This window comes from Camelus dromedarius, chromosome 7, assembly GCF_036321535.1.
Source record: "Camelus dromedarius isolate mCamDro1 chromosome 7, mCamDro1.pat, whole genome shotgun sequence".
Taxonomy (NCBI): domain Eukaryota; kingdom Metazoa; phylum Chordata; class Mammalia; order Artiodactyla; family Camelidae; genus Camelus; species Camelus dromedarius.
In genome coordinates, this window is record NC_087442.1 from 28,242,116 (window position 1) to 28,256,548 (window position 14,433).

A 14,433-nucleotide genomic window follows, 5' to 3' on the forward strand; every position below is an offset into this window, starting at 1 on the left:
CATTGTTCTATGTTGTTTGTTGTGTCTTCTACTCCTTCTGCTTTTTCTGGTTTTAATTGAACATTCTATGTAATTCTCTTTTCCTCTCCTCTCTTAGCATATCTGTTATTTTTGTAGTTGTCTTAAGAGTTTCCAATATACAGCTAATCTAAATTCACTTTCAAATAATACTATACTGCTTCATAGGTAGTGCAAGTACTTTATAACAGTATTCCCAATTCTTCCCTCCTGTCTGAGACGACGTTTGATAACAGACTGAAATCATAATGGGGTAATCAGTGTTCGGGCATACAAAGGGGAGCTGGATGGTCATGGAGAGTCTCAGTGGTTTCAGCCATGTCCCTGCACCACTGAAAACTTGAACTTTCTGTGAACTGTACCAAACCCAGGGACTCTAGCCATTTTAAAAATATCTGCAGGCTGCAACCTTGTGGTCTCAAGGTTCTTCCCCCTTGTAATGATGGATGCCAACCAATCTCTGCTTAATAAGCACCCGTACTTCCAATTATAATTCTTGATAAATAATGCATGTAATTAACTGTGTCCTTGCAATTTTTGCCTTTATAAGCTTTCTCCATTTTGTAGTCTAGTGGAACAGGATTCATGTGCTTCTTGAATCTGTCTATCCAGACTGCAGTCCTAACAAACCCAAACTAAATACCTCTTTATTTCAAATGCATCTCCATTTCTGAAATTTTTGTTAACACATTAATGTCATTCATTTGATTTATGCATATGTTATAATCACCACTATAATCACTGTTACTATTATTACTTAGCACAAACTGATCAATCCAACATAAGAAAAACAAAAGGTTATCCTTTACCTTCATTTATTTCTCCTCTAGCACCTTTCTTTTCTTTATGTAGATCTGTTTGTGACATATATAAGTTTTCTTCTCTCTGAAGAACTTAAGTCTTGCAAGGCAGATTTGTTGACCACAAAGTCTCTCAATTTTTGTTTTTTTCTAAAAAATGTTTTTCTCCACTTTGGAAGGATTTCATTGGAATTCTAAGTTGGTAGTTTTTTCTTTCAACACTGTCAAATATTTTTGTTGACATGAGACTATGTTACTTTGATGTCTTCTTTGAAAAATAATAATCAGGTAGCTTCATGAATATATGTCCTAAAATATGCAGAATAATTGCTGACATTTATTGGCTAATGATTAAGTGCGTTCATGTGTACTTGCTCATTAACCTTCACAACAGTTCTGTGAGGTAGATATTATTATTATTGCAGATGGAGAAATTAAAGCTTTTAGTAACTTGCCGTACATCACCCAGGTATCAAATGACAAACTACCTTGCTATGCTGCCTCTTGATTCAGAGTATCCTGGTACATTTGAATATATTAAATAAACAGCTAGCGTGGTCCTTTTAAAAATGTTTTTTCTTTTAATTGCTAATTTTTAAAATAACATTGCTGTATACTGTCCCATCACAGCAGTCTTTTCAAATAACAACCTGAAAACCCTAGCAGCGGCTCAGGTCATGGATTGTTCTTTTATAAATGTTTTCTCCTGCTCCAATTTAAGGAACTAAATCCTTCAGCTGATATTATTCCAATGTAACTAAGTGAAAAATCCACTACTTAGAGGCAGCAGTTTGTTAACATGACTAGGAGTTTGTTTTTCTCCCACTCTGATCCAATCAAGAAATGTGTTCCCTGAGCTGAAAGATGTTTAACTATCAGCAGAGCCTGGAAGCATGGCTGCCACAGACTGCCTGAGCAACGAGATGGCAGAGAGGGGGATATTCACTGCAAGTTTCCTCTGTGTGCTCTGCAGCCCTGTCACTGAAAGTGTGCTCTGGGGACCAGCAGAATCAGCGTCACGTGGAATCCTATTATAAATGCAGAATCCCAGTCTCCACCCAGACCTACTGAATCTTCCTTTTATCAAGATCTCCAGGTAAGTTGAATGTTTATTAAATTTTGAAAACCACTGCTCTATTGACTAACCCAAAGTAGTTCTTTAGAGGGCCTCTGGATCATTGAACACTGTCAGAATTTGCTTTAAGAAAATGAGCACGTTATAACAGTTGCCACCAACATTTTTGATCATGTAGCACAATTAGTTTAATTTTTTAGCATAGTGATTAATTTCTGAATATCCCTTATAAATTTGATACATGTATTAGTATAATAATGTATTTTGTACATTATAAAAATATGGACAAAACAGAAATGGGAAAGCATGAGGTAAAGGTAAAATAATAAAAAATATTTTAAATCGTTAATATTGTCACTAAAATGTTTAGCTTTCACTAAAATTATTGATAATAATAATGAATGATATGCTATATATTTATATTTATTATGATATTAATAACAGTATGATAAATGTAAATAAATATTCAGAATGTTAAAAAGTACTTGTTTAACATTGTGATATAGTCACTTAAAGATATGATTCTAAGTTCAGATTATGTTGTATTTAATTTTAATGACTGATACCAATTTATACAATATGCAAAATATAAATATGGTAAGAATCATGTAAAATGATAGTAGATATAAATCTATCTCTATTTCAAAACTTCTTTTTTTATTTTGAGACGTTATGGTAAAAGCAATTACATTATTGGTATTTCTAGGCTATAATGTGGCTAGTGAAAAATGTTGCTAGGAAGAGAAGTGTGAAATCTGCCTTTTTCATTTTGTTTGTGTGCTTTTACACCATTGGTATTATCCTTAGTGGGATGTCTATTTATATGAAATCTTTGAAGTCTCTTGTTGATTTTGTGCATCTAAAACGCTAAGCTGTGATACATACATGTTGAAACCAAGGGAACAAGCATGGGCTTCACCCATCTCCAGCTGGAGATCTCCTGCTCTTTTGTTCCAGTTTACCTCACATGGTGTGTGAGGTACATACTCTTCTGTAATATGCACCCAGAGGGCTTGACAGTGTCCCTTCATACATTTTAAAGCAGTGATATTTATTTCTTAAGTTTCCTAAAAAGTATATATATGTATAGAAACTGACAGATTCTTTTACCTCCCAATGCACATCTGTTTTGGATGCTGAGATGACCCTGCCAAATGCTAGAAGGCAAGAAAAACAAGGAGGACTGAGCCAAACCAATGTGGGGGAGGCGGGTGGAACACTTTGAATAAGTATCAGGAATGTGGAGCACCTCAGGTAAAGAAGTGAAGCAAAGGAAGTAGCCAAGGGTCATTACTCAAAGACTACAAGTCCACAGGAAGTCCTGTTCTATTCCATTTGGGAAGAAACCTCCTAGGAAACAAGATCGGTGAGAATAGAATGGGAAGGAGATCATAGTCAATAGATGGCATTACAGACAGACAGGGAGAAGATGGGAAAATCTCCAGAACCTAAGAGATATTTGGAAAAAGTCTAGCAATTTGAGCTGCTTAGAGGGGCAAATGGAGAAGCCATCATGTGATACTATCTGTGAAAACAGTCTCATAGCTCATGCAGAGAGCAAATTAAATAAATACTTTCTATTGCCTGTCATGAGCAATGCAAGATTCAAGTCAGTCGACAGATAATAAGAGTATGTTGAAATCTGTGAGATAGAGCTACTGTAGTCCTGTCTTTCATCTGGAAGCCTCAAACCTGGAGGGAGAAAAGACACACATACCAGAGAAAGTGAAACAAGCATGTTACTGTATAGTAATGCTTACAATTTATCAAGCATCTCCCACGTGCCAGGAAGAGTGTCAGCTGCTTTACAACATAAACAAATACATAGCAACTCAGTGAGGTTTATGCTGTTAGGTTTATAATATAGGTAAACAGAGCCCAGAGAGGTTAAGCAACCTGCTCGAGGCCATATCCACACAGGCACTAACTGACGAAACTGGTATCTGAATCCAAGAAGCAGACTATGCTTTTGCTCATAAACATCAAGTTTCATGGGCTGCTGATACAAAAATTCGCCACCAAATCAGTGACATAGAAAGCAAGAGCTATAAAAATTGTGATGTGTGAGAAATTTTCATGGATGACATATTGAATAGTCAGAAACTGGTGGTCAATTTTGGGTTTACTGTGAACCCTTGGATTCAATGACTACCTTACTTTACTTCCCCATGTGAGTAAGGATAAAGCTAATGATGTATGACTAATGTTATCATAAATTTCCAGCCACTACTGAGCTATTTGCAAGCTACTTGTCACTATATACTGGGTTTATTCTACCCCAACTCCCTTTCTTACTATCCACCACAAACTATTTCATTATGGCTTTGTGCTTCACCGTGAGAGAAACACAGCCAACTCAGATTCATGAAGTTGGCCTCTCCACTTTCAGATGCTGATGTCTGTCAGGTTTGAGAAATTCAGTAAATCTATGATGCTGCTAAATATCTGCTTAATCTTGCCCCTACAGAATGACCTTGAGAGTTTCATTTCAAAACTAGTCATAATTTACATGGTATTAAATCAAAGAGAAAGACATTTTCATCCCACCAATTATAGTTTATGCTTTTGAAACCCAATAATAAATAAAACTAAATGATGAAAGCAGCACCTCTGAAATAAAAAGACCAAAGGTAGTGGGATGTTTGTGCCTTGTGTGGTATCGGTTTTAGTGCTTTAGTTCAATAGCATTACTCACTTAGGTTTTGAGAAACTAGATTTAATAGTACAATATTCAAAGACATATCTAGAGGCACTCCATATGTGACGTATTCCATCCAGTTTTAAAACTGCACTTTTGACAAATGAGGGTAGTTTTGGAAGGAGTGAAGGAAAAAGTATTGAGATGATATAATAAATAATAAAAGAAATTAAATACTGATTAGTCTGGGAAAGAAGACACACGTGGGAGAAGCCTTCGTTAAACATTCGTATGTCCCTTTCATTCACTTCAGTATGCATGCAAATCATTACCCACTTCGATGTTCAGCTTTGCCTTTTGTGTTGGCCTTCATATTCCTGTCCAGATTGGCTACAACTGCTCTAATCAGAGGCTTTTTCCTCCTTGAAGGTTTTCTTATTTTTTTAAATTATATTTTATGGCTACTAGAGCTTTTAAAACAATTGAATTTTATTTTTTATTAAAGTGTAGTTGATTTACAACATTAGTTTCAGGTGTATAACAAAGCAATTCAGTTACACATATACATATATTTTTTCAGATTCTTTTCTATTACATGTTATTATAAGAAATTGAATATAGTTCCCTGTCCTATACAGTAGGTCCTTTGAGATTAACAGATACACATTACTATATATAAAATAGATAAACAACAAGGACCTATTGAATGTTTTTCTTGACACTCAAACTCACCCATGAGAGTCAAGGTCCCTTTTGTAACTTAAGAACTCTAGATGTACTTCCACTATAGCATCAATCACATTGGCTATGACTGCTTGTTTGACTTACTTTTCAAGGGTAGAGATTTTTAATAACCACTTCTACATTTAGGATCTGACACAAACTTTGCTGGTTAGATATGTGGTAGATGAATGAACAAATGGATAAATGAATGAATGAATAACATAAGGAAGGAAAAGTAAATGTGCATTCTGTTGTTTTCAGGTGCCCTTCAGCCAGTAAGTGGAAACATAAGATTTCCAGATTTAGCAAATAAAAATGTAGGATGCCCAGTTAAATCTGAACCTCCAATAAACAGTAAATTATTTTAGTATAACTATGTACCAAATATTGCATGGGCATCTTGTATTTTATCTGCCAATCCTAAAAGTATAAAGACACAGATTTCAGCCCAATGTAAGATTAAAAGAAAAAGGCTTCTAGAAGCATGGTTGGTACAGAAAACTTTTCAAGAAAGCAAGCTGCCAGACCTGTTTGAGCACAGGATGAATATCAGAGGAGTGCTGGGCATGTCCTTGCATTCAGTGAATCATTTGTTGTCCCCTTCTTATTAAGCAGTGCATTTTGATAAAAGTTGCACACAAATATGCCTAGGTTGAGAATGAATATATTCCACATGCAAATTCCACATTCCACATTCAAGCAGTTCTTTTAACTGCAAAACCCTACTCACAACACACCTGTCAGTTTCTTTTTGAAATCTAACTTAAAATATAGTGCATTATTAATATATTTTATATAAGTTTAAGTTTACCAAACTACTTCTTAATTCTGATTCCACCTCTGCCCTCAGTGATGTCCTAAGGTAAGTTGTTTTAACTCTGTGCCATAGCTGTGAAACACAAATTCTTACTAGATACCTTGTGAGTTGATGGGTTCAGTACAGTTAAGAAGTGCATTGCTCACTTCTTAGTGCATTCAACAATGAAAAGTTACCAGTTTTATTATAATCCATCTAGGGGTCACTTCTTTATTACAAATTCTCTTTCTTTGCCTTAATTTTGTGTTTTTATCAACTGTGATTTCCAAACAGATTAATAAATTCTACTGGATTTAAACCCAAATAAAAAATTATTATACAATTTAAGTATTGACAATAATAATGATAATATCATGACACAAAATAAAATAGTAGGACTAGCTGGAATTCTGATTAGCTACAAAATCATAGTAAAGTATTTCAAAATAGCAGAAACATATTTGGCAAACAATAAAAACAACATTCTTCTTAAGAACTCTAATATAATTATGATATACCAAATAATTATAATATAACATGAAGATAAGAGGTACAGATATACTTGATCATATGAGATTGAACCAAATGAAATTGCCATTTTTACCTACAAAAATGACAATTTCATGTAGTTTAAAGCAAAAATAAGCCATTGCCTCTGAATTTCCATAAAGAATATGTCTTGGTTTTTTTTCTGGAAATATTTTTCATCAGGAAATTTACATTTTACATCTAAATGCAGACTAATGAGAGGAGATTTCACATATAATGGTCTTTTAAAGTTTCTGAGAAAGGTGAGAATATTAGCAGAATGCTTGTTACATAGTGCTTGCTAAGTAAGTTTAGCCTATAAAGAGGAAATGAGGAAATTGAACATTTTATGACTGGCATAGACTTATTCTCTATAAAATTCCAGCACAATGCTCTTATTCTACTAACATTTATGAAGCTGTCACCACGTGTAATTCTAAGCATTATTCTGAGGGCACTGACCTCATTTTTTTTTTCAAATTGGCAACAGATGTGTACACCTGTCTTCTGAATGTCAACTTTTATTATAACCATTTACAGGAAAGGAAACTTCAGAATAGAGACATAAGTAATGTGTCCAAAATTATACAATTAGATAATGAAATCAGAGGAATTCAAATCAAAGCGTTCAGTATCCAAAGCAAATCTTCTTAGTAACTGTGCTACTTCAATTGTTCAGCGATCTACAGATTTCTGTTGTTATTAACAAACATATATTTGGCTTCTTCCTATATGGTTTTTTGGTTGAAATAGTATTGCCGGATAAAATATAGGAGACCCAGTTAAACTTGAATTTCAGATAAATGAAGACTTTTTTAGTGTAAGTGTATCTTATTTAATATTTGGTACATACGTATTCTAAAAATTTATTTCTTATCTGAAATTCAGATTTAACTGGGTGTGCTATATTTTAATTTGTTAAATGACAACTTTCAAATCAAAAAATAAATTGACACACAAAAGTGACTTTTGACATCCTGTTTTGCTAATACTTTCTTACATAAAGCCATCTCACCCAAATAGCATTCCTATCAGATTCCAATTTTTTTCTCAAATTGGCAACAAATATGCACCTGTCTTCTGAATGTCAGTAAAATCCTTTGCCCTGCCAAATATTGCAAAAAGATATTCTGACTGTCACTAATGTCTTAGTTAAATCTGACCCCAAAACACTATTATTAATTGAAATAATTATTAAGTAAGATTTATAATGGAGAATCAGTCTAGATTTTTGCTAATTAAAATCTTAGGCTTTAGGCTACAAATCAAATTTTTAAATAAACTTTCATTTTCAGAATAGATGTTTATATATAGAGATGATGAAAGAATATTACAAAAGTTCTCCAATACTCCATGCCCACTTTTCCCTATTGTTAACATTACTTTGACATGTTTCCACAACTAACAAACTAAGATTACTACATTATTAACATCTTAAGTTAATACTTTATTGACTGCCTTATTTTTAAGTTTTAATACCTGAAGTCAGTACTTTATTGATTTCCTGTTTTATACAATGTCCTTTTTCTGTTCCAGGATTCCATCCAGGATAGCATGTTAGTTGTCACATCTCCTTAGCTTTATCTTAGCTGTGACACTTTTTCAGGCATTCCTTGTTTTTTGACTATCTTAAGAATTTCTAGGAGTACCAGTTAGGCATTTTGTAGAATGTTCTTCAATTTGGATTTGCCTGATGTTTTGCTCATGGTTATATAGGGGTTGAGAAAATTGGGGACAAAGACTACAGAGGTAAAGTGGTCCTCTCATCACATCATATCAGAGGTACATGATGCTAAGATCATTTACCATTTATTATATTAACCTTGGGCAGTGTTTATCAGATTTCTCTGCAGTAGAGGTACTCTTTTTTTCCCATTTCCATACTGTACTCATTTTTTAAGAAGTCATTATGTGTGTTCCACATTTAAGGAGTGAGGAGTTCAGATGTGCTATAGACTGTATGTGTGCCCCCTAAAATGCACATGTTGGAATCCTAACCTCCAAACATGATACTATTAGTAGATGGTGCCTTTGGGAAGTGCTTCTTGAGTCATGAGGGTGAAGGCCTCATGAATGAGATTAGTGCTTTTACAAAAGAGATCACACAGAGCTCCCTAATCCCTTTCACCATGTGAGGCTAAAATGAGACATCTGCAAACTGGAAGTGGGGCCTGTACCTGACTGTGCTGGCACCTTAATCTTGGACTTTCAGCCTCCAAAACTGTGAGAAATAATTTCTGTTATTTATAAGCCACTCACTTAATAAACCACTATGTTTCTTGGTTATAGCAGCCCTAATAGACTAAGACAAAGATGGGTATCTACATAAGTTACTTGAAATTCTTCTGCAAGGGAGGTTTGTCTATTCTCTCCATTCATTCATTTATTCATTATTCATTTATTCAATAATTTATTTATATCTGTGGATTCATGCATATTTATTTTATATTAATAATCCAATACTATATAATCCAATACTATATCATATATTTTATTGCTCAGCTTTTCTAGCTTTCACATTAGGAGCTTTTCAGCTGATTCTTTTGTCCTTTTGACATACCCCTGTCATTTTTTTTGTTTGTTAAGTACATCCTTACTTTCTGACACAAGAAGCTCCAGGTTAAAATTGCTCCAGATTTGCCATTGGAACTCTTTCTGTTAGCTCATATATTCCTTTGACACATCCACATCACTATGGTTTTGTTTGGGGTACTTACTTCCTGACACTGCAAGATGCTCCAGGCTCATCTTGTATACTCCCTGCCTGAAAACTCAAATCAGCCATTTCTCCAAGATGCACTGATCCCTTTTTTTTTTAGTATATGATACCGGGAACCAACATCTGGGTGCCAGATATACTTGTTGCTATAGGGGTATCACTGCTTCTAGCCTCTCCCAACAGGCAGAGCTAGGACATATATGAGTATATACTAACCTGTGTATATACATGTGTCTTTATCATATCCATCCATATCAATACCAAGGTAAACATGAGTTCATACTGAAGTCTCTGACTTTCTTCCAGTACCACATGGTTTATTCTAGACTGCCCCTGACCCCTTGTTTATCTGTAGTCCTCAGTCCAGCAGTAAGATGGCATTATCTGCCATCCACTTACTTATTTTCTCAATCCCAGTATACATGTACAGTGGTTTCAGAATTGTTAATCCATACCCTCATGGGAAACATAATAGACCACAGTGATTATGTACAGTTTCTGGACTTAACGGTTCCCACTCATTTCCAGAGGTACCTATCTTGGCACCTTTCTTTTTTCATCCCCTTCAACGAGTTTATGCCATGCATTGTAACAGAGATTCTTTTATCATAGGCTACATTCCTTCTGGGATCCCCCAATCTCTTAATTGATTTTTGGTTATTTGCATACAATTAAGGTTCACTCTTTGTGGTTTAATGTTCTATGGGTTTTGACAAATGTGTTGAGCCGTCTCTCCAGTATCATACAGAGTTGTTATCCCTAATAAATCCCCTAGGCTTTACCTTTCCCTCCTTCCCCCAAACCCCTGCAACGACTGAGCTGTTTACCGTCCCTATGTCACACAAATAGAATGATAAAGTGTGTAGTCTTTTCATATTGGCTCCTTTCACTTAGCAGTATGGATTTAGGTTCATTCATGCTTTTGTTGACTTGATAGTTCATTCCATTTTATCACTGAAGAGTATTCCATCTTATAGCTGTATCACAGTTTATCTGTTCACCTACTGAAAGATATTTTGATTGCCTCCAGCTTTTGGCAATCATGAATAAAGCCACACATGCAGGATTTTGTGTAAACACAAGTTTCCAAATCAGTTAAATAAATATTCAGAAGTGCCATTGCTAGATGGATAGTTTGGCAAGTTTACACTTACCTTTGTGAGAAACTGCTAAACTGTCTTCCAAAATGGGTGAATCATTTTGCATTTCCCCCAGCAATAAATGAAAGTTCCCATGTTCTATATACGCACTAGCAGTTGATATTATCAGCTTTTTTTTTTTTTTTTGAAAAACAACTGTAAAGGCTTTATTTCTAAAGCTGGAATTCCCCCCACCCCGGGCTTGTGATGGGAAGGGTGTCTTTGGCCAGAGCAGCAGAGCCATGCAGGATAGGGGAACAGGCATGGGGCTGCTGTCTCAGGAGGCTTAGCTTTTAACACCTCTTAAAAGCAGGTCTGCTGGCAATAAATTCCCTAAGTTTTTGTTTGTCTGAAAAGTGATTATTTTCTCTTCGCTTATGAAGAATAATTCTAAGTTATTAGATTTTTCTTTCAACACTTTAAATATTTCACTATACTATCTTCTTGATTGTATGGTGTCTTAAGAAAAGTCTGATGATGATGATTGTTATCCTCATCTCACCTCTTGTCCAAATTTCTTCAAGATTTTCTCTTTATCTTTATTTTTCTGCAATTTGAATATGATATGTGCCTATCATATTTAATGTTTTTTAATCCTGTTTCATGTTTTCTGAGCTTGTATCTATAGTTTGGTGTCTGTCATTAATTTTTGAAGGTTATTAACCATCATTAGTTCAAATATTTCTTCTGCCCACTCTCTTTCTTCATGTTCTGGTATTCCAGTTATATATATATGTTACACATTTGGGTATCATCCCACAGTTCTTGGATAGCCTGTCCTATTCCTTTCATTCTTTTTTTTTTGCTTTATACTTCATTTGAGATATTCACCTATCTTCAGCAGCACAGATTCTTTCCTCAGCTGTGTTGCATCTGCTGTGGAGCCTGTCCAAGGCATCCTTCACTTTTATTAGTTTATTTTTATTTCTATCATTTCTTTTTGATTATTTCTTTTAATATCAGTTTTTCATTTACATTAGCCGTATTGTCTTACATATTGTCTACTTTTTCCATTAGAATCCTTAATGTACTAATCATAGTTATTTTAACTATCATGCCTGATAATGCCAACATCTGTGACTAACAGTCTCCAGCTCATATTTTCTCAGTTCCGTGACTTTAAAAAGTGCCGATTATTTCCTTTCAAAATTATATCTTACAAGCCCCCTGTATACTATGCTGCATATCACATCTTAATTTCATAGCATTCCAGCCGTAGGCTTTTTACGTCATACTTGTTATTTGACATACTTATTTGACATGAATCAAGGTTCAGTCAGGAGACAAAAACCACACCTACAGTTTGAACAGCAAAAATTAATATAAAGAATTACTAACTAATAAAAGGCGTGTTACTAGAAGGAGCAAACTAAGACTCTAAGCTGTACAAGAAGCAGCTACTATGTTTTCAGGAGAATAAGTTAGGGAGGAATTTAGGGCAAGGTGGATAATCAAGTCCTGGATTCAGAGATCATTAGAGGCCACGGCTGCTATGGAAACATACAACTCTTTAACATAGAATAAACTTTCGAAGGATACAGACAAATCTTAATCATAAGGGCCACCAAGTTAAGCACTATTGACCATGCACAAACTCCGTCCCACCACATACATATACATATCACACTAATGTGCAGCCTGCCACTCAGAGAAGACCACGCTGGAAGAATGAAGGAAAGTCCCTTTACTCTATGCTAGCCTTGCAACATCCTTCCACTGCCACTGGCAAAACCTACTATCATCCAAACTAGAAAAATAGAAATGTGTACAGTGGCCATCTTTAATATCACAAATTAGAGTAAAGAAGAGTGGATTTGGAGCTAAGAGTCAACAGATTAATTCCTGACACAGTAATAACTCTTTTGACTCTTTTCTACAATGGAATATGTATTCCTTTTTTATTTGGGGTTTGGGGATAATCATAAAATGATGTACAGAAGAATCAATATTCTTTTCCTCAGGTTTATTCTAGACAATTATAAGTAAATCCAAAGTCTCAGAAAGTATCATGCAAATAAATCGTAACCACCAGGCAATACATTTCCAAGCTATATGAGCCTCAGTACTTGTGATTAAAATAACTTTTAAAATTATTATGATTAAAATAATTTTAAACTGTAAAATATTAAAAATTCATTGTTTCCTCTTTGATAGAGCATCCTCACGTTAAATTCTTAATATTTGATCAATATATGTTATTTAGAGTTTGCTCTTTAAAAATATTAAAGTATTTTAATAAATACAACTTTACTAAAAATAGGTCTTTTGTTGATTATGAGTGTTAGTTTTCAACAAAGGAAATTTTCTTATACATATAATACTAAATGTACCAATTTCATTAAAAGTCAAAGAAGAATTCACTAACTTTTCCTTTGTAAAAAGGATTTCTGAAATAAAATTTGTATAAGGAGCAGCAAGAAATAGGAAAGGGCTATTAGACCTTCCAAAACATTCAACATATATCTTATTTTTATAGCAGACGTACACTGTGATCTCTTAAAAGTTATGCTCTTTGAAAAGACATGGTCTTCAGTGTACTCCCTCCTGTTATAGATGCCTCACATCACAACTGGGAATTGCTAAGCAAGGCAGGAGATAACACTCCTGAACCAGTTGGTAGACGTGAACCCATGAAAATGTTTTAGAGGATGTGCTCACTGCTATCTACTGACCTTTTGGAAACAGCCTGATGTCTCTGTGTTTTATGAATAACAATTATATTAGAAGCTGCTTCTTCAATGTCTGGACATGTTGTGATGCAGTGTCATCAAATCAAGGATTTTATTAGAACTTTATAAACATCAGACTTAACATATTCAAGATACGCATTTTTTATATTTCTTTATTGTAAGAACTCTCTAAAAAGCAAACCAGGAAACTGTCATTTAAGAAATCAACAAAATTGTAGTACTGAATTAGATGCTAGACTATAATTGAGCAATGACCTGAAATTTAAAATTCTAAATAATGGCTGACCTTATAGTTTCACAAGGCATCAAATGTTTTTATCTAGGCTGAAACACAAATAGTGAAAGATAGCCTTATGACATATTTTTTGTTTACAAACAGTGAGTAACCCAGCACACCACCAGTCAGGATCCCTTATGGTCCTTCACTTAGGATAAAATAAAAAGCTCTGTGCCTATTGTGACTACAAATACCAGGAAGCACAGACACTGGAAACAAACTTTTCACTTTATTCTTAAGTTACTGGGGAAAAACCATATTCAATTATTTATTAAGAATATTTAAAAGCAAATTTATAAATTATAGTAGCATAATATTATAAGATCCCAAAGAAATAAAAGCAGTAATATACCACATAGGAATAAGAAAAATTAAGGCAACCTATGGAAAGGGAGAAAATATTTGCAAACCACATATCTGATGAGGGGCTAATATACAAAACATATAAGGAATTCATGCAATTCAACAGCAAAAACCCAAATAATCCAATTACAAAATGGACAAAGTGCCTACCTAAGTAGACATTTTTCCAAATAAGACATACAAATAGTCAATGGGTCCATGAAATGGTGCTTAAGATCTCTAATCATCAGGGAAACGCAAATCAAAACCATAATGAGAGATCATCTCACACCTATTAGAATGGCTATTATCAAAAAGACAAGATCAGTGTTGGCAAGGGTTGTGGAGAAAAGGGAACCCTTGTGCACTGTTAGTAAAAATGTAAATTGGTACAGCCATTATGGGAAACAGTATGGAATTTCCTTGAAAAATTAAAGAACTTCTGTATGATCCAGCAATCCTACTTCTGGGTATATACCCAAATAAAATGGAAGATATATTTGCACTCTCATGTTCATTGCAGTATTATTCACAATAGGTAAGACATGGAAATAACGTAATGTTTGTCAACAAATGAATGAATAAAGAAAATTTATCTATCTATCTATCTATCTATCTATAGATATAGGCAGATAGACAGATGGGTAGTAATGTGTATTTTTACATATATATTAAATATTATTCAGCA

At 34.3% G+C, this 14,433-nt stretch overlaps 1 long non-coding RNA gene across 1 annotated transcript in view; it reads left to right on the forward strand.

The window, feature by feature from the left end:
• Positions 1–1,769: 1,769 nt before the first annotated feature.
• Positions 1,770–14,433, forward strand: part of LOC116154057 (uncharacterized) — a 28,193-nt gene continuing 15,529 nt past the window's right edge. Inside the window, exon 1 of the long non-coding RNA XR_004137901.2 lies at positions 1,770–1,914. This is a non-coding gene — a long non-coding RNA (uncharacterized LOC116154057). The remainder of the gene's footprint in view (positions 1,915–14,433) is intronic.